Here is a 26283-nt window from a genome sequence, read left to right as displayed (position 1 = left end):
CCCATAGACTATGAGTCCAATCACATCCCTCGTTTGCATCCCCAACATTCAGAGTAATGAAGAAGTTTAGCTTTGTGTAGTGGGAAGGGGGACCAATTCCAGTAGTGTAACATCCTGAAAAGGGAAAATCTGAGTTGGGATTCTTGGAGATGTTTATTGTGCTTAACTAACAACCTTTTTCAGTCTTCTGGGTGTAGTTTATCTTGCCAGAAGAGCTTGGATATCAGGAGGGTAGAGGTACAATATAGGCTGTCTATGAATTGACCAGAGAACCATTATTATCCTTTTAGTTCCTAGGTTTTCAATTAGAGAAGTTTGAACATTCTCCAACAGGCTTCCACCTATTCTGGCACAAATACTATGTACTACTTAGCAATATCTCCAATACTGCGTCAGGGTAAAATGGAAGCTTGTTGCTAGGGTATCAAAATCTATTTTGTTAATGCCAGATTTCCCTTTAATCCATGAGATGGTACAGCAGCCCACAGTTATGTTATGTTATTTGAGCTTATATAGCGCACGGTTTCCCTAGGGTGTCCTGGCGCTGTAGACCACAGTTAATCAATAAGGGGGCTACTGTATGGAGCCACAGATCAATGAGTAGATGTTTCGGAGAGGCTTCCAAGTTTTCAGCATGCATGTCACTACTCGGTTGTCAGTTACTCGACTTGATGGCCAGTTGTTGCATAAGACATCTATACTTTGTTCTCATCCTATACTATATTTTACATGATTCCAGGAAGGGGTTTCTGAAGAAGGTAAATTAAAGTATTGTAAATATTAGTTGAGGGACGCTATGCTTACATAGTCCACATCCTTCCGTGTGGGTGTTTAACTTGCTCATTCTTGATTTCTGAATCCTTCAGATGAAATTATTAATAATTGAGTCAATAGAGGTAATGAGAGTTCTTTTCATAAGTAAGGTTATTCATTCATTTGGTATTTTTTGTATTGTGCACTATTACTCAAAAAGGTGTCTCTTTGCACTAATTTTTCCCAGTATATATTTAAACCTATGTGCAGTCACCAGTTTGATTGCTTGAACTCTAACCCAAAAAACACACGTGATGCTGGGACTACTTTTCGAAGACAGTATGCATTTTATTTAGTAGGGGTAAGATACACCACCACTCCTTCAAAGCCTCTACTTAGCGGTATTTCCACTTAACACATACATCGTTGGACACATTTCTAACGGAAACTCATGTATGCAAGCTCTAGTGGTTCCTCGGTATAGGGGCACAGCCACACACTTCCCCCAGTTTTTTTTGTGCCCTTAAAAAGGAAAAAAGAGCTCAATAATGCAATTGGTGCTGGTGTGGATATTTGTGGGTCTGAAAGAATCATGAGTATGTCATCATGACAGACCATAGGGGGAATCTGATTTTGCAAGACATGCCATTGAATTCAGCTGCTTTGGTCCTATTTGCTGATGGATCTTATTTAACAGACACTGAAGGAAATTTGCATGTAGCATATGCTGTTTGCACATTAATGTACATTGCTGAAGCATCATATTTGTACAAAGTGTTTCCTGCACAGGCTGACGAGAGTATGTTGTATTGCTCGTGCACAAAATGTTGCAATTTGCACTGGTAGTCAGTACTTCTTTGGAGTTGTGTATGATTTTGTCTAGTTGTGGTCACAGTGTAGCTTCATGACCTCAGGTATGACACCAACTCGAAATGGATCAATTGTTGATTTATTTTCATCTTTGAGATTACCATCTAAAATTGCAGTTGTGAAATGCTCAGCACATGGATATGGGAGTGATGATGTCACTAAAGGCAGTTGCACGTTACTATGCAAAACTGGGTACTGCATTGCCAATGGGGGCTGATAATCCCCTAGCACTCATTTTTGCTTGAGTGTCAATACAAACGTAGGATGAGATGAGGTAAGTACAAGATACAATGTCAGATGACGAAAATAAAGAATGGGGAAAAGCAGGATGCAAACAAAGTCAAGATGGTTTATGGAAAGGTAATGATAAATGATTAGTCTTGCCAAATTCACTTTTACCACAGAGATTCGGTTATTTCATGGTCCTACACAAGTGGGAAGAGAAGGGGTGATCAATACAATTAAGAATTACTGGCTCAACCTCCAGTTCAAGAATAATGCAGAAAGCCATTGTCAGATGTACTAACAACAGTAATAGCTCTCCTACTCCTAAAGTTGAAAACTTGGTGGATCCTATATTTTCCAACTGGAGGAATCTGCAATCAGACCCTCTTTTATCTGTCATGGTCTCACCATTTTGCAGTCCCTTTCACACTTTCAATAGGCATGAGGCCACAGACCTGTGAGAATCACCCAGTCTTCTCTAGTGGAAGCTAGCCACGGTTGGGTGTCCCCATGTGGAATGCCATCTTAGAAGTCAACCCCCCCCTTGCTGTGCAAATCAGTGGTGTCAGATACACTAACCATAGATTCCTGGCTCAGGTCCTCACAGGATATGTTAATTACCTTCTCTAACAAAAAGCACCCTAGAATCCTCCCCCCAGATCCATGGTACAATGATTCCTTGTATGAAAAGAAAAAGTCATGCAAACAGCTAGGGAGGGTGTGGCGTAAACCTATACTAATGAGGACAAGGAAATCTATAAATCAGCTTTAAAGTCGTACCCAAAAACTTATTGTGAGGCCAGAGCCTCGTTCTATATGAACAAAATTGCTACAACCCAAAACTGCTTTAAAGAACAAGTTACTTACCTTCGATAACACCTTATCTCGTAGAGACATGATCTAGCCGCAGATTCCTTACCTTTGTATTTCCCAGGCATCAGACTGAATCTGGACTATTTTTCTTCAAGCAATACCCCTACACGCTGGTAGGTGGCATTGGTCAGCTCCGTGTGACGTTGTTGATGCCATAGTCACATCTGCGTCACTGATATTGGCACCACCTCGGTGCGCTGACGCCAGTTACTTTTCACAACTTTCCATGCCAGAAGAGTGGAGCCATGAAGTGCACTGAAATTGGTGTGTTTTGAACAAATAGGGCCCTAAAAGGGATTAACCCTGACCTAGAAAACCTGCCCGCAGTGCGGGGAGGATGGGTGGGTCACTAAGGATATACAGATTTTTGAACTCCGTTTTCCACCGAGGGATCCCGAACAAATGGTTTGTCCTAGTACATAACCGCTCTGGGTGTTGGAATATCCAAAGATATTGGAGAAGACGCCTCACTCACTAATAGTGACAGGCTTCATCATTGGCGTTGGTACTACCTGGGCGGACTCAACCAAAGATGTTATGGGAGTTCTTATATAAAGTATTAACTGGTTATGCAGGGAACCAGATGGGTGATATATAAGGTCTGGGGCCTTCTTCATGGCTAGATTGTCTACTCCTAGGTGTCCCGACGGCAGCAGGCGGTGAAACATAGGTAGCATAGCGGTGACTGATCTTTGACGAATGTGTGACTACAAGATGGCACCATAGTTCACAAGACCGCGTGGTGCATAGTCGCACCATACAATAGAAAAACTATTGGACCAATAAGGAATATAGGTGAATGCAATAGGTCTAATTCTTTTTGCATTAATAAATTGCCAAACAAAAAGCAGGGACACCTAGGAGTAGACAATCTAGCCCTGAAGAAGGCCCCAGACCCGGAAGGGCTCACGTTGAGGGCCGAAACATGTTGACATTTTAAAGAGGGTACATTTGAATTAATTGAATTCAAAAGAACCCCATCGATTTCACGATTTTATCTTATACCCCAGGTACCCTAGGAATAAAGCATAGAGTTTGGGTATACCTGTAGGTATTTTTTAATATATCACCCATCTGGTTCCCTGCATAACCAGTTAATACTTTATATAAGAACTCCCATAACATCTTTGGTTGAGTCCGCAAAGGTAGTACCATCTTACCTGGGTGTGGAAAGACGCCAATGATGAAGCATGTCACTATTAGTGAGTGAGGCGTCTTTTCCAATATCTTTGGATATTCCAAAACCCAGAGCGGTTATGTACTAGGACAAACCATTTGTTTGGAATCCCTAGGTGGAAAACTGAGTTCGAAAATCTGTATATCCTTTTGGAGAACAGAAAACAGCAGTTGCCTTTTGTGATATTATAGTACCTGGGAGATTGCAACTGAGCTGCTTCTCTCACTCTTGTGAAAAAGAGAAATGGGTCACTAAGGAACCTGCGGCTACATCATGTCTCTACCAGATAAGGCGTTACCGGAAGTAAGTAACTTGTTCATCTGAGAGAGACATGAAGCCGCAGATTCTTTACCTTTGAATTGATACCCAAGCAATATCATCCCAGGAGGAGGGACTGTGGACAAGTTTGGACCAGTTGAGGCAGTAATGCGTGGTAAATGTGGGCAGGGATGCCCATATTGCTGCCTGACAAATGTCGAGGACTGCAACCCCACGTACAATGCTGCAGTAGTAGCCTTAGCTCTGGTGGAATGAGCTCTTCAGTCTTCAGGAGGCAATTTCTTTGTCAGAGGGTAGCAAATCTTGATGCAGAGAATGACCCATTGCAAGATAGTCCTCTTCTGCACCACACAGCCACATAACCTTTCTTTGCTCCAACGCAGCCCATGAAGAGTTAGCCGTCCAACTGGAAATCTTTTGTGCGGTCAAGGTAGAACGAAAACGCTCTTTTTGGGTCCAGGCGGTGGAGTCGCTCCTCTTCTTTAGAGGGATACAGTGGAGTATAGAAAGTTGGCAAGGTGAGAGATTGCCCTACATGGAAAGGTGTTAACACTTTTGGAAGAAGTCTTAGTGCAAAGCACCAACTTGTCAGGGAATATTGTCAGGTAAGGAGGCTTGGCTGACAAAACCTGCAATTTGCTCACCCTCCTGGTGGATGCGTGAAATAATGAGAGCTGATCTGGCAGCCGCAGAAGAGCAAACAGGGCTGAAAGGTACCCTTTTAGAGTGCTCAGAGAAGAGCCCTGCAGGGCAAGGGTTAAAATAAAAAGCAAAACATGAGAAAGGGAAGGAGAAAGAGGGTCAACAGACTTTTTTGTGCAATATATTAAAAATGTGTTCTATCGGAAGGCATATACAGTCTTGGTGGAGGGATGCCTGGCTGCCAAAATACCATTACAGACTTCGGGCGAAAGGTCGAATGCTGTCAACCGCTGCCGCTTAATCTCCAAGAAAGGTGGTGTAGAGTTGAGAGGTTCGGGTGGAGGACCCTCCATGCTGCTGCGATTGATCGGAGGACCGATGCTCTGTTGGAGAAGCTCCGAATACCAGACTCTTCGTGCTCAGTCAGGAGCCACAGGAATGACTTGAGCCCGCTCGTTCCTGATCTTATTGAGAACTCAGGAGTGGTATGGGTGGAAAGGAGTGCAGGGTGCTGGAGCTCCACTCGAGACAAAAAGCTTCTCCGAGCTACAGCCGCCTTGCAAACTCAAGCGCGCAAAACTGCTGACATTGCATGTTCTTGGTGGAGGCGAACATATCGAACGAAGGCTCTCCCTACGGCTGAAAGAGACCTTACGCCAAATCCGGATGGAGATGCAATTTGTGATTGGCTAGGCACCGACGGCTGAGTTTGTCTGCCCTGGCGTTCAGTAAACCTGCCAGGTTTTGAACCACCAGAGATATGCTCCGCTGTTCAAGCCAAGTCCAGAGGCGCATGTACTCCTGACAAAGCGTCCACGACCCCACACTGGCCTGTATATTTCAGCACCATAAGGCAGTGGGGTTATCCGTGGACACTTGGTTAGCTTCCCCTTGATGGAAGGAAGGCTTTCAATGCCAAACGAATCGCTTGGAACTCCAGCAAGTTGATGTGGAGTCCAGATTCCGCCGGAGACCAGAGTCCTTTGATCTCCAACTCTTCCAGATGGCCACCCCATTTCAGAAGTGACTCATCTGCCACTACTGTGATATATGGGTGGGGGCGGTTTGTCAGCCACCACTGCAATTCCTGAGCAGTTTCCTCTGCGAACTGGACCTTGTGGCAGAGATTACCCGGATGCTGTGCCCAGTAGAACATCAGGTCCTACTGCAGAGCCTGCATATGCCATTGGGCATGTCACTAACAGGATGCAGGAGGCAATGAGGCCCAGCAGCCTCAGAGTCATTCTCACCGAAATCCAGGATAGAGGCTGAAACATCAGTATCAGAGCCTGAATATCCTGGACTCGCCACTAAGGAGGATAAGCCCGAAACTGCACTGTGTCCAGAAAAGCTCCAATGAGAAGGAGCATATGAGAGTGATTCATGTGTGACTTTGGCACGTTGATAGTGAACCCCAGCGAATGCATGAGTCCGCCAAAGTCTGGAGTTGGGGGACTAAAGCCTGGGAGCGAGTCCACCTTCATCAGCCAGTTGTTGAGCTAGGGGAAGAATGAGCTGTGACCACCGCCATCACCTTGGTGAAAACCTGTGGGGTGCTGGTAATGCCAAAGGGGAGCACGGTGAACTGAGAGTGCTCATGGCCTACCGTAAACTGCAGGTAGGGCCTATGAGCAAACAGGACGGGAATGTGGAAATAGGCGTCCTGCAAGTCCAACGCTACCATTCAGTCTCCTGGGTCCAGGGTAGACAAGACCTGAAGTAATGTGAGCATCTTGAACTTTTCCTTTTCGAGGAAGCAGTTGAGGGCTCGTAGATATAGGATAGGAAAAAGGACCTTGTCCTTTTTCGGTACCAGAAAGTAGCAGGAATAACAACCACAGACTACTTCTGGCACCAGAACCCGCTCTATGGCTCTTGGTCAAGAGGGTCATGACTTCCTCCTGAAGCAAAATGAGATGATTTTTCATCAGCCGATTGCAAGATGGAGGCTTGGAAGGGGGTAGACTTGAAGGGGACAGAGGTAACCACTTCGGACTATCTGGAGAACCCACCTGTCTGATGTGATGGTCTGCCAGTGGTGGAGGTGATGGCTGATCCTGCCACCAACTTGCCCCCATGGTCTAGAAGGGCAAGGCTAGGAGGGTTTGGAGGCCGAGGCTGCGGGGGTAATGGTGCAGTGGACTGACCCGACCTCTGGTCGCCCGACCCACGAGGTCGGAACAAGCTGCGCTCTAGACCGTGCGGAGGTTATGGAACTTGCATGTCTTGTGGCTGGGATAGGGCTGATGTGGCTGAAAGCCCCTTCCGTAGCCACGAAAGGGGCGAAAGGCAGACTGTGAACGTGTGGCCACTGAGAGGCCAAAGTACTTGGCCGCAGCCCATGAGTCCTTAAAGCGCTTCAGCGCCATGTCTCTGGAAAGAAGGGTGCCATCAAAGGGCATGTCCATGAGAGAAGCCTGGACATCCCCTGAAAAGCAAGAAGTTCTCAACCAGGCATGGTGTCGAACAGCCATCGTCAATGAAATCGCTTAGCCCAGCAAGTCGGTCATTCTGAGACCACAACGGATGGTGAACTTTGCTGCATCTCTCCTGTCTGACACTGCTTGGGAGAGGACAACCTGGGCCTCCTCCGGGACCCGTGGCAGCACCTGCACATGTGTTTCCTACAAGGAATGTGAATAATGGCCCAACAAGCATGCATTGTTCACCGATCGCAATGCAAGGCTGGTGGAAGAAAAAGGTTTCTTACCCCAACTATCCAGCCTCTTGGATTCCCTGTCCCGGGAAGTGGATGTAACGTGCCATGGGAAGTAGAGGCTTGGACCACCAAGCTCTCTGGGGTAGGGTGGGTAGTGAGGAAGCTTAGGTTGCCTGGGAACAGGCAGGCAACTGTCCTATTCACGGGAGCCCCTGTGCTGTAACTGAATATCAAACCTTCTCAACGTGCACAATTATGGGCTTTTTCTCTAAGCACACGATGTGTTTTCTCGCTCGTGCTAATGATTGGTTAGCTATTCTAAGTGACCAGGTTATTTGATTATTTCTTTTTAAACAGGATCATGTATGGTTTCTTTTGATAATTTATGGGTCAAGAGCAAACAGAATTTCTATTCTGTATTTCTTTTTCTTGCGGCTATACTGCTGATGTGACGTTAATTATATATACTGAATATATCTAATGAAAAGATCAAGTGAAAGCATTTTAGTTTAATTTTGGAATCACTTTGCATTCCACTGGTTCTGCAGATCCTCCTCTTCTGATAAAGGAAAGCGTTGACAAAGCCACTCCCACGACCAGCTCTTCAAAATGTTTGGAAAAGGTACTTGCATTCTACACAGTTGGCGCTTTTATAAGAGTGTGATTTTGCTTTCATGATTGTTTTGTACTTACCACAATAAGGGAAGCAGAGTCGGCATGCTGTCTCCAGAGAAGTTATAAACCAAAACTGGGTTCTGGCTCGAAAAAACTCAGCTGGACTGAGCCCAATTAACAAAACCAACAAAACATATTGTCCAAACTGAGAATTATTAGACAACTGAGGAAATATGAATTTTATGATCAGTTATGTCCCCTATCGTAGACCCCAACGGCTCCATGTGCATGCTACAAGTACATGTATGTTCCCTCCCGTTCCAGTTATGAAGACGCAAATACATGTGCGTCCACCGTCAACATGTCCTCTTTCAGATCCGCCATGAATGGGTCAGATATTCCATTCCTAAGTATGAAAGGCCACCGACTTTATGTGGTTCACTTTCCACATTTTACAGATTCAGGCGAGTAGGCCCTGAATTCTGCCATCAAGCCTTTTCCTGCCCTCTGCCTCTGAAAGCTCCGGTCCAAGCCCGCATCTGTATCCATGAACTTTGTCCTACTCCCTGCGCGGCTAACGGTGCCTGATCCGGCCGTTGCCTGCCAAAAACTGTATTTCACCTTCAAGATTATCTGCTCCGCTCCTCATCCGATGCATTCCTGTCTAGTAGTTTAGGTAAACATTCTTCCAGCTACCGAGCAAAGGGCCAGGCCTCACTGTCCTCATGCAAGTAATTCATAGCCCCTGTTACCATGGAAGATTCCTGCCCCCTCGCATCTCATGTAGACACTTAGACGCTTGTACACGCACTAACAGTCAGTATAGAATAGATTCCGCCCGAGAGACCTTTCCTTTTGGATAATACAGTTCTTTAAACATAAGATATTAGATATGATTTGGGATTAGGTTGACATGACCCCTCAGACTTCTGTCTCCACATGTAGAGCTAAATGTCAAGTCCCCTTCACCCTCTAGTTGCACGTCAATCACACGTCATGCGGCCGCGCGCGCATTTCTGCCAAGTATTTTCTGCTGACATTGCAGGATTCTCTTATGGATCCACCCACTTGTGACATCATGTTTAATGACGTTTCTAGTTACGCCTATATGTACGCCTTTTTTCATTACGTATGTGTATTATTATCTGTACTATCAGCTGTTACGCCTCCTGCATCTGTCTTAATGTAATGCTTTTCATATAAATATCTTTACTTGTCAATAATGTATTGCCTTCCCTTCCTGAACCCTCGTGGTGATGGAATTTGAAGCCTATGGTTCGAACCGTAATTCCTTTGTAGAGGAATAAAGCCTTTCAGAACCTCGAATACCACGGATTCTGCCTCTTATTTATACTGAGTTATTCTTACTAGATTTTACCGCATAAAAAATAGTACCGGTAATGAAATATTTACCACATAAATTGGCGCCCGAACAGGGACACTTTCTCATCTCACGCGCCGGAGGTGCGTTGCAGGCCCGGTCTCCTGCCACAGCTGAACGGACAAAAACGCGTACCTGCAGGATTTCCTGTATCTCCCTCCGGCCAAGCGGGGGTGACTGAGGCTGCGATCAACACCCAGACGAGGCGGTGAGAAGTGCGAAGTATCCCGACCAGAGCCTAGCTGAGAGAGCAAGATCCGAGGTATACAGAGGCCCACCAGGTTCCGAAGTTCCGAGTCCAGTCGAGTCGAGTCCAGTCCGGTCCAGTCCAGTTCAGTTCCGAGGCCTTCCGTTCTGTGCTACCCGGTGAGTACCGTTGCCGGGGAGGCATTTAGACGTGCACATAGGTTGTGCCGGTCAAGACGGGTTTGGGTACACAAATCCGGTCTGCACTGTTTCAGCAGTGTATCTGTACTGTTTAGCAGTATATCTAGTATGTCTTGCATATAATTCAGTATTATCTAGTGTCAGTATTATGTCAGTAACTAGTTTCCTATTAGTTATCATCGTTCGTTAAACTGTTAAATGTTAAATGTTTTAATACGTTCTACATATTGTGGTGTGAATGATTGCTCATTATTGTGTTTTTTGTATTAAGTGTGTTCAAGTAATAAGGTCTAAAAATGCCGCTCTTTTCAAAATTAAGACAGATCAAAACCAGAAAAGGGGTACTCGAAGAAGCTGTTCCCATTCCACCTAGGGACACTCCAGGGTATTTTATGTATCATAAGCATGGCCTAGATGCCGTATTATTTCTTGATTTATGGGTGGACTACACCAAAGATTTACCAGAAAGTCAGAGATGGCCCGCAGCTGGGACCTGGGATGCAGATTGCATCATGAGAGTAGAAGAAGAATTATGGAAAAAGAAAGCCAGACAGTCACAGAAAGATGCCATTGAATTATGGCGTAAAGAATCATATAGACGTACAGAAAAAGCGCTCAGACAGGAAGAGAAAGGTAGGGAGAATTCGAATAAAACCCGAGAAAATATATTAATTGAGGAAGGTACCCGAGTAAAAGCAGAACAAGTAGACAGACAACGAAACACTCTTATGAATGGTATGTATCCTCTTCTGGCCGAAGGGTTACCTCAGGCCACCCCGGAAATACCGAAAGGCTTGACACCTCCATTACTCCCGATAAAAGCACATCCCAAAACAGCAAAAGACGTTTTCCTTTCTTCCTATTTAGATGATGTAGCTCCTGAATATGCTAATGCTCCGCCACACACACCGCCCACCGATGGTGCTCAACGCCAAGATCATCCGTCTGTATCCCCGCAACAACAAACTCCTACGCACATTCCCACAGGTCCATCTGTTTCTACCGCTTTTCCTACATCTACAGCTCCTATCTTACATCCAACAAATCCTTTTGTGCCTAGCACCTCAGACGGTGCGACAGGAGGTACGACAGAAATTTTTGCCACGCCACCCCGAGGAAATAAATTATCCCTTAGAGATTTAGCATACGAACGTACACCCCAACTAGCAACTTCAGACTTGTTTAAAGAGCATCTAGTGGATTGTAGATATGATCCTGTGCCCGGTAGACGGGACGGTATGCTGCTGTCATCACTACGTATACGACGAGCTTCAAGATATTTAGCGACGCTACCAGGAATGGTGGCACATTTAGACAATATATATCACTTTGTCCAATCAGGACGAGGCCCTGAAAGTATTGACGAAGCTATGGAATACCAGAAAGTGGATGTACAGAGACAACTGTTACGCTTCTTCATAAACTGTGTGATCAGAAACAGAGATAGGCCTGGGGTAGATCAGGAGGAAATGCAAGTACTTACCAAATGGGGTCAGAATATATCAGAAGGGAAACATGATAAACAGACATGTATAGTAGTTATGTGCCGTAAGATTCGCAAAGAAGTAGAACGAATACATACAGAAAGATTAGAGTCAGATCTACATGAATCAGAGGGAGAGGAGGACGAAATGCCTACAGGACAATTAGAAACGATGGCTTATGTAGGTAAAGGAAGATCTTTTAATCAAACCAGATGCTTTAATGATCCGATACGTCCGATACGTCCAGAATGTAACAGACATTTCCAAGCCCCTATGTTAAATACAAGGTCTCCTGAACACCTATTCCAAGCCGCTGATAAATTACTCCGAGACCGAAGGGGGTACCATATGCTCGATTCTATGGATGAACAAGAATTGGCCAGGTCAGCAGTACAATGGGCTGACAGTCCCGACAAATACAGTGAAGATGCACTAGCACACACGTTTCTGAATCTTGCCCCAGACGAACAGCGTTTAGCTGGTATATACATGATTCAACACCTCCTTATATTATATAAAAGCCAACACTCCGATCCTGGACCCTTACCTGACATATTGTTCGAATTACTCACGAATAAATGGAGAGGGTCAGGTACTGATTTAATTAAAGAAATTCTAGAATTTCGAAACCAGTATATAGTTTTCGTATGCCCAGAACATGTTCCAGTTCCCACTATGGGAAGAAAGATGTATCACATAGATAGACAAAATCCCTTACGCGAAGTACACCCAATAAGAGGTGAAGACAATAATTTTACACGCGTGTTTGTGTACACGCCTATAACTAAAATTGAATTATTAGAAATGAAGAAAGTAGTACCCAGCCATGACAAGGATCCAGCAGGTTTCCACCGTGAGATAAAAGACATGTTACTCATGGGAGAGTATACCTACCCCGACATTATGAAAATATTAAAAGTATTAATGCCTGCCGGTATTTATGAGAAACTCAAAGAAAAGGAATGGGAGGTGGGAGACCAAAAAATAGATTGGACAGCATTAGAAAACGAAGAAAAGGCCCGAGCTGCAGGATCAGGGCTTGGGGAAAAGACTACAGCACTACCAGGATTACTAGTGCAGGTACTGCCACGTTTATTAACTACGAAAAAGGAGGACTGGGGTGCAATCTCAGCCTGTAAACAAAAACAAGATGAATACACTAGTGATTTCTATTCCCGATTTGAAAAATGTTTTGGTATAAATAGTGGCATAAAAGCAAGTAGCGAGTCATATCCACATCTGTTTGTGACAAAATTAGTTGAAAATTCCCTACCGCAAGTTAAGAATAGAGTATTGAAATTTGAGAGTACCTGGCAAGGTAACACCCCGTCACAAATGTTACAGATGTTACAATATCACCACAATAGAATTAGAGAAGAACAAGAACATGAACAAAGACGTATGAAAGACACGAAAATGAAAATGCTTGTTGCTCAGTCAGTTCCAGCTGATGGTCATAAAAAGGGTGATTCCGCAGGTCCGACGAAAGGGACATGCAACTATTGTAAACAACAAGGTCATTATATACACGATTGTCCAGTTCTGAAACATAATATCGCCACGGGTAGAACCCAGGAAAGACCACGTCCACCTAGACAGGATCAGAACCAATCACAAATCCCTCAGCATGCACAATCTAGGCCAGCTCCGCAACAGACAGCTCCGCAACAGACCGTAGCAACACCACAAGCGCAGCCTATTGCTGCCACACAAGCAACAACACAACAGATGTACCAGTATGCACAAAATGACTATCCCGATTATCAGCGCTACACATGAAACAGCCTAGAGAGGGAAGTTGGCTTACCCCTTATCGAGGTTCCTGTAGATCAAGAGGGACCTTATGTACATAGTGAACTATTAGGGGAAGACAGAAAGTTTTTACTTGATACAGGGGCAAGCAGAACAACTATACGACGCAGTGAAGTTCCAGGGGCACCCCTCTCAGGCTCACAGAATATTTCCCTTGGATTCTCAGGAAAGCCTATCATTAATGAAGTATCGCAACCCCTACCACTTACGGTTGGTCCATTGACACGAACTACAGATTTATTGCTTACTAAATCATGTCCAGAAAACTTGTTAGGTATAAAAACATTGAAAGCTCTAGGAGCCATAATATGTTGTTCTCCGGAAGGAGTACGATTATTTTTACGTGACTTCAAAGGTCACTACGTGTCCAGAGACATGGATCACCGGCTGCAGAATTTGCCGACACATTTATGGGCACAAGGCCCCACTGATGTTGGTTGCATGAACATTACACCATATCGAGTCACACTAAAAACAGGAGTAGTACTACCACGAATGCGACAATACAAGTTACCACCAGATGCTGTTATGGCTTTGCTGCAAATCATTGACGAGCTGATTGCACAAGGAGTGGTTGTGGAAACCGACTCCAATGTATGTAATTCCCCGATAATTCCGATTCTTAAAAGAACGGATCCAAAAGCACCACCAGTATATCGATTAGTTATTGATCTGCGCGAATTAAATAAATGTATTGTGCCACAATACCCTGTGGTCCCAGATATCTCTTCATTACTAACAGCTATTGATTCAGAAGCAACGTTCTTTACTGTAATTGATCTCAAGAATGCTTTCTTTAGCGTCCCAATAGATCCGGAAAGTCAATATTTGTTCGGATTCAGTTTAAATGGACGAAGTTTTAAATTCACACGCGCTCCTCAAGGATTCACAGAAAGCCCCAGCATCTATAGCCAAGCACTGAAACGAGAACATGACAGTATCCACATGCCAGTTAACACTGCCTTGCTTCAATATGTCGATGATCTGCTGATCACCGACCGAAGCGAACCTGAATGTGAAAAAGCGTCACTGACGGTTTTAAAATTTCTGGCCGACAAGGGGCACAAGGTGTCCCCTTCTAAGCTGCAATTCTGTGTCCAGCAAGTTGTTTACCTTGGGCACTTGCTGTCCAAGGAGGGAAGACAGCTTACACCCGATCGCATCCAGTTAATTGCTAACATGCCACCACCCAAGACACAAAAGGAGGTGCGGGCTTTTATAGGTCTCACTTCATACTGTAGGCATTGGATCCCTCAATATGCATTTCTAGCAAAACCACTCATTCAGTTGACAACACAGGAGGCAGCCACATCGACTGTCCTCCCTTGGACTCAAGAACATATACATGCCTTTGAAAGCTTAAAGAAAGCTTTATGCCAAGCACCTGTTTTAGCAACACCATGTTACAGTAAGCCTTTTACACTCTTTGTTACAGAACGCGAAGGTACTGCCTTGTCAGTACTCACTCAGGAACAAGCAGGATCACACAAACCATGTGCTTATTTTTCTAGTACATTAGATCCCGTAGTTCAGGCTCTTCCTGCGTGCCTGAAATCAGTGGCAGCAACAGCTTTAGCAATCAGACAAAGCGATGCCATAGTGTTAGGACATCAATTGACAGTACAAGTACCACACGCAGTAGAGGTTCTCTTGAACCGCACACAAACACAACACTTGACTATAGCAAGACTCACCGGTTATGAATTAACATTGTTTCAGCCACACATAGAAATCAGACGTTGTAATACATTAAATCCTGCCACACTTTTGCCAGTAAATGGAACAGATCCATTAGCACATGATTGTATTGAAGTCATTACTATCACGACGAAACCCAGACAAGACTTGACAGATATCCCTTTATCAGATCCGGACCTGACATTGTATGTAGATGGTTCATGTATGAGAACAAGTACAGGAGAGTTAGTGGCCGCTTACGCAGTCACAACAGACACTGAAGTCATTGAAACAAATTGTATTAACACTCTGTCAGCTCAAGCAGCCGAGCTCATCGCTCTGACACAAGCCTGTATTCAAGCCAAAAATAAGAAAGTCAACATATACACAGATTCACGTTATGCATTCGGAGTCGTCCATGACTTCGGCGTACTGTGGCGAGAGAGAGGTTATTTAACTTCTCACGGTGCCCACATCCAACACGGACCCCTCATTCAAGCTCTATTAGACGCAATTCATCTACCTACTGCAATATCGATTATGAAATGCAAAGCCCATACAAAAGTTACCGACATCATTTCTCAGGGTAACGACCTAGCTGACAGAACAGCTAAACAGACTGCTCAGAACCAGACTCATACAACTGACACGACAAAGACAATAGTTCCGACACCAACACATTGCATGACAGTTAAGGATCCCGCCCTTGATGTAATTGACATACAGACACATGCTACACCAGAAGAAATAAAGAAATGGACTGAATTAGGAGGGATCCAAACGGATCAAGGATGGATGACGAAGGGAAAATCTATATGGTTTCTTCCCGACTCCATGGTTCAAGTCATCATTAACACAATACATAGTCCAGCGCACCTAGGAGAAAAAGCTATGCTAGACAGCATTCAACACATTTGGTTCAACAAACACTTGCGAGCAGCAGCCAAACAGAAAGTACGTACCTGTATGATATGTTGTCAGTTTAATCCAGGTAAAAGCATTCCCGTAGAGCAGGGTGGATTCCAACCTCCCGATCACGCTTTTGAAGTCCTTTGTAGAGGAATAAAGCCTTTCAGAACCTCTAATACCACGGATTCTGCCTCTTATTTATACTGAGTTATTCTTACTAGATTTTACCGCATAAAAAATAGTACCGGTAATGAAATATTTACCACACAACAATCCCTTTTAATAACTCCTATCATGAAAGGTAAAACGTGAAAGGAGGGCTTTAAGAATTGCCTTTTACTCAGAAAAACATTTATTATTTATTTATCATTTTTCTCATTTGTGCGCTCAACAATTATTCATTGCGCATTTGCTTTTTACAAAATACGACACAATATACAGATAAGTACACTAGACAGAACAAAACAATGTTAATCCCCTAGGGGTTTTAAACTACATTCATTCATCAAACATTCTTGGCCTATCCATTCATACATATAATCGACATACACTAGACAAAGCGGTCCTAATGACACCTCTCCTTTTGAAATGAATTATTTTCCAAACTCTATATATGTTCTGACATTTTCTCTTTTTTTTTATATACAATGAAGAACTAAAAGAACATTTTGAACAGAGCTTTTCAAATGGATGTAAAAAGGACCGAACTGGTCGACGCGTTTCGAACCTCTATCTTTATGAGGTTCTCCTCAGGACCAACCAATTTCTGTAACAAAAAACAAAACCCTCTTTAGATAGTTGGAACAACTTGGGAACTCTAGCAAGCCACCATCAGCGACTGAGCAAACCCACCTTAGAAAAGTATGTCAATGTGGAACCTTAACCTTCATTAACCTTCAATAACTCAAACAGCTTGCACTGGGGCTGCAAAAAACAAACAAATAATTCCCACTCATATCATCCTTCTTTCTGTCAAAGACATTTAAAATGACAAACATAGAAACAACTTGATGTCCATTTTGCTCACCCTTCGACGTGAATCTGTTGTCTTAATGGGACAGCCAAATCCTATAAAAAGTTATAGAATAGCATCACCAGCAAATAAATGGATCCCTCCCGACTAACTCTTTAAATGCATCCAAAATTGGCTTACCCAATTGGGAGACGGCTGTCTCCTTAGTCGGCTCCCTCGGTGAACAAAACCTCTTTTCTTCCTAAGGGTGAAAGTGAACACTTTTTGATATCCTCTTATAGTCTGAAAATACTGCGGGTAAATAAAGCCATTGCGTCCCAGACGCGGTCGCTTACCTATGTAAGTTGGCTGGGTGCGTAGTCGTGTCTCTTTGGAGTCCCGTGCCAGCAGCTGAAACCAAAGACGTGAAATATCGCCATTAGTTAAATTCGGCTTGTGATATCCATGAAGTTTGCTAAGATGTCAAAAAGAATTCATTGCCCGCTTACCGAGATTTCTCCACTGATACAGCGTGCCGCGATTCCGTTAGTCTGTGAGCGGTGCTTCAAGAATGAACTGGATGGTGTAACGGTTGATTCCTCCCGGGTCATAAAAACCCCATTGGCTCATGGGAATTGTAGTTTAATCTGCCGATAGTTCAAGGCGAGATGGGAGATGTGGTTTCCTACTGAAAGAATGATTGCCTAGCTTTCTTTGTCAGTATCTCAATAGGAGGATACCATCATTGGTTCATCAAAGGGTACACATGGTGGAGAAGAGCCTGTTATGCTTCTATGGTCTAATCACACAAATGTACGCGTTGCATATAAGGACGACCGCCACTAAGGGCATCATCATGTTGTAATTGGTCTAAAGATCTCTGCTATCTCATTAAGTCCATTGGTTGTCGTGTTAAATTTCATAATGAGAAATGCCTCACGTTGGCTCAAGAGCCTCTCCAAATCACCCCCACGGGGGTCTTTCTCAATTTTGGACAGCACTGTCCATTTGAAGTCTTCCTCACTGTGTATTTTTGTGACCCAGTGGCTAACTAGCGGAGCATTTTCCACTCGTCGTCGAATCCTCGACTTGTGCTGAGTGATGCGCTGCCGAACCTCTTGAGTGGTCTTTCCAATATAAAGTTTTGGACATGGGCAGGTTACTGCATAAACAACATTCCTGGTTCTGCAGTTTGTAAACATATTGTGCTTCCAATGGATGTTGTTAAACATAAAGACATCTCCTTCAATGGTTTGCTCACAGCAAATGCAAGTCCCACATTTGTGGTGCCCTACAATTGGTGGTAGGGCTAACATACTTCTCAGAGTCGGGGTCTGCTGTTTCGGTAAAGCTGCTCTAACGATATAGTTGGCTATGCTTTTTTCTTTTTTGAACGCAAAAAGAGGTGGAGTAGAAAAATCCTCATGGAGATCTTTAATCAAGTGCCAGTTGGTGAGGATCAGTTTTCGAAGTTGATGCGTGTTAGGGCAAAACGTGGTAACGCAAACTGGCCTCTTAGCCATTTTCTTTGTTTTTTGCTCCAGAAGTGTTTCCCTTGGAGTCCATCATGCTCTCTTGAGGGAGTGTTTGAGTAACTTTTTCGGATACCCCCTCTCCATTAAGCGATCTTTTAGTTTATTCGCATGAGCAAAATATTCCTCTTTTTTTGAACAATTCCTGCGGATCCGCAGGAACTGGCCATACGGCAGATTCTGTCTCAGACTTCGAGGATGGTTGCTGGTATAATGGAGCGCCTTGTTCCTGTCGGTTGATTTCCTAAAAAGTGTGGTTTCTAGCTGCCCATCCGATACCTCCACTTTTACATCCAAAAATGTGATTGATTGATTTGATGCCGAACAACTGAACTTGATGTCTTTAGATCGTTCATTGAGCCATCCCACAAACTCATCTAGTAGTTGTTGTGTGCCAGACCAAATTAGAAAGATGTCATCTATGTATCGCATATAGCTAGAAATGTTTGCCGAATACGGGTTGTTGTTATATATGAAATTATTTTCATATAGGCCCATGAATAACACCGCTAATTCTGGGGCGAAAGGACACCCCATCGCCACGCCTCTTGTTTGGAAGAAGAACTGTGAATCAAATGTAAAATAGTTTTTAGACAATGAAAATTTGGCGAGTGCCAGGATGAATTCCATGGGTACTTGAACCGGCTGTTCTCTTTTGCCTAAGAACCACGTTAATGTCTCCAATGCTTGATCCTGGGGTATTTGGGTATAAAGCGACACCACGTCCAGTGTGACCATCAGTTGCCTTGTGTTGTCAAACCGGACGGGTGCTATTCTGTTTAGAAAGGCCGTGGTATCTTTCAGGTGGGCCGGAATTTCACTGATGAAAGGTTTTAGGAAGAAGTCAATATATTGAGCGACTGGTTCAATAAGTGATTCACACCCCGACACTATTGGTCGGCCAGGGGGGTCAAGTTCACTTTTGTGTAAATTGGGCAGAACATAAAAAACCGGTGTTCTCCGGTTCTTATTCTGTAAAAAAATTCGTTCTTTGGGACCAACATAACCTTGTGTAAACCCTTCCTCGATGATTAGGAAAAGTTGGTTTTGTAATTCCTTTGTTGGATCCTTGGAAATTTTATGATAACAGTCAGCATCTTCTAACTGACGTAACACCTCTTTCTTATATTTATTCACATCCCAAATCACCACTGCACCCCCTTTATCCGCCTGCTTGACCACTACTGATCTGTCATTCTTGAGGTCCATCAAAGCATCTTTCTCCAAATACCCCAGGATCAAGCATTGGAGACATTAACGTGGTTCTTAGGCAAAAGAGAACAGCCGGTTCAAGTACCCATGGAATTCATCCTGGCACTCGCCAAATTTTCATTGTCTAAAAACTATTTTACATTTGATTCACAGTTCTTCTTCCAAACAAGAGGCGTGGCGATGGGGTGTCCTTTCGCCCCAGAATTAGCGGTGTTATTCATGGGCCTATATGAAAATAATTTCATATATAACAACAACCCGTATTCGGCAAACATTTCTAGCTATATGCGATACATAGATGACATCTTTCTAATTTGGTCTGGCACACAACAACTACTAGATGAGTTTGTGGGATGGCTCAATGAACGATCTAAAGACATCAAGTTCAGTTGTTCGGCATCAAATCAATCAATCACATTTTTGGATGTAAAAGTGGAGGTATCGGATGGGCAGCTAGAAACCACACTTTTTAGGAAATCAACCGACAGGAACAAGGCGCTCCATTATACCAGCAACCATCCTCGAAGTCTGAGACAGAATCTGCCGTATGGCCAGTTCCTGCGGATCCGCAGGAATTGTTCAAAAAAAGAGGAATATTTTGCTCATGCGAATAAACTAAAAGATCGCTTAATGGAGAGGGGGTATCCGAAAAAGTTACTCAAACACTCCCTCAAGAGAGCATGATGGACTCCAAGGGAAACACTTCTGGAGCAAAAAACAAAGAAAATGGCTAAGAGGCCAGTTTGCGTTACCACGTTTTGCCCTAACACGCATCAACTTCGAAAACTGATCCTCACCAACTGGCACTTGATTAAAGATCTCCATGAGGATTTTTCTACTCCACCTCTTTTTGCGTTCAAAAAAGAAAAAAGCATAGCCAACTATATCGTTAGAGCAGCTTTACCAAAACAGCAGACCCCGACTCTGAGAAGTATGTTAGCCCTACCACCAATTGTAGGGCACCACAAATGTGGGACTTGCATTTGCTGTGAGCAAACCATTGAAGGAGATGTCTTTATGTTTAACAACATCCATTGGAAGCACAATATGTTTACAAACTGCAGAACCAGGAATGTTGTTTATGCAGTAACCTGCCCATGTCCAAAACTTTATATTGGAAAGACCACTCAAGAGGTTCGGCAGCGCATCACTCAGCACAAGTCGAGGATTCGACGACGAGTGGAAAATGCTCCGCTAGTTAGCCACTGGGTCACAAAAATACACAGTGAGGAAGACTTCAAATGGACAGTGCTGTCCAAAATTGAGAAAGACCCCCGTGGGGGTGATTTGGAGAGGCTCTTGAGCCAACGTGAGGCATTTCTCATTATGAAATTTAACACGACAACCAATGGACTTAATGAGATAGCAGAGATCTTTAGACCAATTACAACATGATGATGCCCTTAGTGGCGGTCGTCCTTATATGCAACGCGTACATTTGTGTGATTAGACCATAGAAGCATAACAGGCTCTTCTCCACCATGTGTACCCTTTGATGAACCAATGATGGTATCCTCCTATTGAGATACTGACAAAGAAAGCTAGGCAATCATTCTTTCAGTAGGAAACCACATCTCCCATCTCGCCTTGAACTATCGGCAGATTAAACTACAATTCCCATGAGCCAATGGGGTTTTTATGACCCGGGAGGAATCAACCGTTACACCATCCAGTTCATTCTTGAAGCACCGCTCACAGACTAACGGAATCGCGGCACGCTGTATCAGTGGAGAAATCTCGGTAAGCGGGCAATGAATTCTTTTTGACATCTTAGCAAACTTCATGGATATCACAAGCCGAATTTAACTAATGGCGATATTTCACGTCTTTGGTTTCAGCTGCTGGCACGGGACTCCAAAGAGACACGACTACGCACCCAGCCAACTTACATAGGTAAGCGACCGCGTCTGGGACGCAATGGCTTTATTTACCCGCAGTATTTTCAGACTATAAGAGGATATCAAAAAGTGTTCACTTTCACCCTTAGGAAGAAAAGAGGTTTTGTTCACCGAGGGAGCCGACTAAGGAGACAGCCGTCTCCCAATTGGGTAAGCCAATTTTGGATGCATTTAAAGAGTTAGTCGGGAGGGATCCATTTATTTGCTGGTGATGCTATTCTATAACTTTTTATAGGATTTGGCTGTCCCATTAAGACAACAGATTCACGTCGAAGGGTGAGCAAAATGGACATCAAGTTGTTTCTATGTTTGTCATTTTAAATGTCTTTGACAGAAAGAAGGATGATATGAGTGGGAATTATTTGTTTGTTTTTTGCAGCCCCAGTGCAAGCTGTTTGAGTTATTGAAGGTTAATGAAGGTTAAGGTTCCACATTGACATACTTTTCTAAGGTGGGTTTGCTCAGTCGCTGATGGTGGCTTGCTAGAGTTCCCAAGTTGTTCCAACTATCTAAAGAGGGTTTTGTTTTTTGTTACAGAAATTGGTTGGTCCTGAGGAGAACCTCATAAAGATAGAGGTTCGAAACGCGTCGACCAGTTCGGTCCTTTTTACATCCATTTGAAAAGCTCTGTTCAAAATGTTCTTTTAGTTCTTTCATTGTATATAAAAAAAAAGAGAAAATGTCAGAACATATATAGAGTTTGGAAAATAATTCATTTCAAAAGGAGAGGTGTCATTAGGACCGCTTTGTCTAGTGTATGTCGATTATATGTATGAATGGATAGGCCAAGAATGTTTGATGAATGAATGTAGTTTAAAACCCCTAGGGGATTAACATTGTTTTGTTCTGTCTAGTGTACTTATCTGTATATTGTGTCGTATTTTGTAAAAAGCAAATGCGCAATGAATAATTGTTGAGCGCACAAATGAGAAAAATGATAAATAAATAATAAATGTTTTTCTGAGTAAAAGGCAATTCTTAAAGCCCTCCTTTCACGTTTTACCTTTCATGATAGGAGTTATTAAAAGGGATTGTTGTCTAATAATTCTCAGTTTGGACAATATGTTTCGTTGGTTTTGTCTCCAGAGAAGTGGCATAGGACAAACCCCACTTGCAATTGGTGAATTAGGAGTGGTATCAATGACTGCAGTCTACTGGAAAGGACCCTGGTGAGATCATGATGTCAGTGCTGAGGAGAAAGATAGGACTGTAGCTCGAGAATAACAGTGGGTCCTTCCCAGGTTTTTGAATGAGAGAGGCAATTGCCCCATTGAATTCAAGGCGTAGAGATCCCAGTGACTTCACATCATTAAACACTTTACAATGCAATGGCAAAGTTTAGGCCTTGTGGATCTTTTAAAATATAATAAGAACTCTGGTCCCTAGGTGCTTTCCTGGACTGTTTGTCCTCAACTGCCTTCAGTATTTTGTCTTTTTTGACTTTGCTGTTCATGGCATTTTTGAGATTTGTAGGCAATGCTGGCACCTTGCAATCTGTTAGGAAGTCTTCCTTCAACCCTTCTGCTGACACTCTGTCTGTGCTATTAAGGGCTCTGAAATACTGTGCAAACTCCTTGGTTATGCCCAGAGCGAGGGTGAGTAATTCATCTTTGTTAGATCGTATTGCTATGATTGTAGATGATTCCTGTTGGTGTAATATGCTGCCCGTAGCCTTCTAGGTTTCCGCCCACTTTCATAATGCCTCCATTTCGGCCAAGACAGAGCGATTTCAGCTAGGCGGGTAAAGTGTGCATGGAGTTCAAGTTTCTCAGAAGACAGGTTTGGGGTGAAGGACGTCTAATATTCGGCTGCCAGATCTGACATTTTAGGGTGGCCCTGCGGTAAGCATCCTTCCTCTTACACAGAGTTGCATATCGTTGACCCCCTCAGGCACGTCTTCCTTCCCGCCCACAGTATTTGGTCTGGCTGGACCAATCCATCATTGTGGACATGTAAGTCAGATAGGTGTTTGTTGATATTTTTCTCTTCAGAGTGCTCGTTACTAGGGGTGTTCATTTGCCACAGTTTTGCATGAGGTAACCTAAAACCTAGGGAGCGAATGAGTAGTATCAGGGAGTGGTTTGCTATACTGCTTCTAAGCCGTAAGGAACAATATATAAGCAAACCCAAGCCAAAAAGTTCGCTTTTTTATCAGAACTTGGGAGATGTGCAAATGGAGAGTTTGAAGGTAGTGAAAAACTCCCTCTGGGGGATGGCTGGACTTTCTATACCCAGGAGCTCTAACCTGGAAACAGAAATAAACGTGTTGGCAGGAACCATTCATAAGAGAAAGGAAGATAGCAAATGTTTCCGACTATGGCTCCGGTCTGTGGGTGGAATGGAGTAATTATTAATTGCAGAGCAGGTAATTAGTGGAGGAGAGAGATGCACTTCCCATGTATCCCATGAAATTATTATGACGATTTTCTATTAAAAGATGTTAACTCCTTGAGAACACTAGGATCAAGATTGTCCTGTAGATATCATATCTAGATGGTTTGTCAAAAAAGTAGGAGATGTTGCAAATCATTTCCACTGAAACGCCTCAACGTAAATAATTGCAGAATCCGCTGTATACAGAGAAATTTCACATGATAAATGGATAGAATCAGGGATCCCTGTTAAAAGTAATAGCAGATCTGCAGATGCTCAATAGACAAACTGATGTGTGTTAATTAATCTCCCTTGTGTTGTTGTTTTGTTTCTGAGAAAAACAGTGAGTGCAAATTTGTTTTTTGCATTCAATTGGAGTGGAATATATATTTGTAACCTTTTAAAGGAATCTTAATGCAGAAAAATAAAGAGAAAAACAATTACAAGTAATTTTTAAAGTTGCGGTTAATGAATAAAAAATGGCTGGAATTAATCGAGCCCTGGTAGTCAGCATAGCCGACTTACAGGAGGCATCCCTTAATCCCGATGCCCCAGAGAAAGCCCTGGATATTTACATGAGAACAGTAGTTTTTTTTTTTTTTCCAAAATAGCTCCTGGTTGTAATACCGAAAAAGCACGTCCAAAAAGCGGGCAGGTTTGGTTCACAAAAACCTGTAGACAAAAAAGGAAAGCCCTAACCTTAGCTATTAAAAGCAAAAATTGTCTTCGCGTGCAATCTGCCAGGAAGGAGTATAAAGTAGCGTTGCACTGCGCAAAGCCACAGTGGGAAGAATCCCACTGGCAGAACCTTAAAGATGCTAGTTTAGCAAACAATGCTAATTTATTTTGGAATCTTGTTACGGGGACTAATAGGAAAGATACCGATTCAATCTCCAACCATATATCAAGCCTAGACTGGTTCGACCATTTAAGAAAACTATACACGGGGACAGATATAATATACCAGGGAGGGCCTCGCGATCAGCCAATTCCCTGCTCCTCGCTAATCACCGGTGACTACTTTAGTTTAAATGAAGTAGAAGGGGCAATCAAAGGAATTGTACCGTCAAAAGCCCCTGGACCGGATGGTCTTCCGGGGGACTTACTTCTAGTGAACACAAGTGATTGGGCGAAATATATCATGCTCCTAATTAATTCCATCTCTAAAGGGTGCCTTATACCCGAATCGTGGAAGGGTGCCGAAGTAGTGCCTATCTTTAAAAAGGGAGCTAGGGAGGACCCTGCCAACTACCGACCGATTAGCTTGATTGATGCTATCCAAAAAGTAGTTGGTAGGGTGCTGCTGCAGAGAATCCACTCTTGGGTTGAGGATGAGAATATCCTCTCCCAATACCAGGCGGGTTTTAGGACCAGAACCGGGACAGTTGACCAAGGGTTCAGATTGCTCCTCATTTATTGGAAGGTATTCGGGATAGGTGGAGGCAGTCTTTATTTTGCTTTCATCGACTTGAAGACTGCCTTCGATCTGGTCCCCCGGGAACAACTATGGAAAATTTTGTGCGAGATGGGTATTCCCATGTCTATTTTGAACCTGCTTGTCCGATTGCATGAGGGCAATTATGCTCAAGTGAGGTGGGGGTCACAAGAGCAAAAAACGATAGGATTCTAGTGAACAGGGCTGTGTTATGGTGCCTACCCTATTCTCTCTATATGTGAATGGGGTGGTTGGTTTTTCTTCAGGAGATTCCGGCTGATGCCCTGGCCTTGGCAGGAGATAGGGTACCCACACTCCTGTTCGCAGATGATATGTTGTTGATTTCCAAGACCCCGGCCGGGCTACAAAAACTCTTACACAGGTTTCAGCTCTTTTGCACTTCAATGGGGTTGATTATTAACACTACAAAGACTAAATTAATGACATAAAACCCCTACAAGCCCTTTAGGCACATTTTTACTTTGGGTGGAACGCGCTTGGAAAGAGTCAGCACTTTTGATTACCTGGGCAGTCGACTCTCCGAAACAATGCACTGGAATCCCCACATTAACAAGATGATCCTAAATCATAAACGTGTGGCTGGGGCAATAGGCAGACAACATCGCTCCGCACAGAGCAGACCTGTTGCCCCAGCGCTAACGATTTACGCTGCAAAGGCAGTTCTGCCCTTTATGGTGCGGAATTGTGGGGGTTTAACAATGTGCAAGAGATCTGCAGATCCGAACACAAGTTTTGGAGAGAGCTAGTGAGCCTCCCCCGAAATGTCCCACTTAAGCCCCTGATGAGCGACATGGAAGACGCTCTTACAAAGACATTGCCAGATTAAGACCGCTGCTTTATTGGGCCCGCCTGTTGCGAACTGCTGAACTCGCCAAATATGCCGCCGCATTTAAAGAAGTAATTAGTTTAGACTGCAACCACAGGGTCAGCTGGCTTAACAAAGTTAAGAAATTAGTATTTGCCCTAGGTCTCAGAGACTCTTGGGAGGGCCAGAACCCACCAATAAGGATGGACTTAAAAAGGTATATTGGGCTTGGGTGGATACACAGGAACTCAGTAACCCTAGTGCAGGCAGGATGGCAGATGATTTTTACCAGTTCAAACAGCACATATTTTT

General features: G+C 43.6%; 1 protein-coding gene across 1 annotated transcript in view; it reads right to left on the bottom strand.

Annotated features, from left to right (window-relative positions):
• Positions 1 to 26283, bottom strand: part of MND1 (meiotic nuclear divisions 1) — a 440846-nt gene that overhangs the window by 9448 nt on the left and 405115 nt on the right. The gene's annotated exons all lie outside the window — the stretch shown is intronic.

This window comes from Triturus cristatus, chromosome 2_2 (genome assembly GCF_964204655.1).
Source record: "Triturus cristatus chromosome 2_2, aTriCri1.1, whole genome shotgun sequence".
NCBI lineage: Eukaryota > Metazoa > Chordata > Amphibia > Caudata > Salamandridae > Triturus > Triturus cristatus.
Note: the sequence above shows the minus strand (reverse complement) of the source record. Positions and strands in the feature narration are given on the sequence as shown.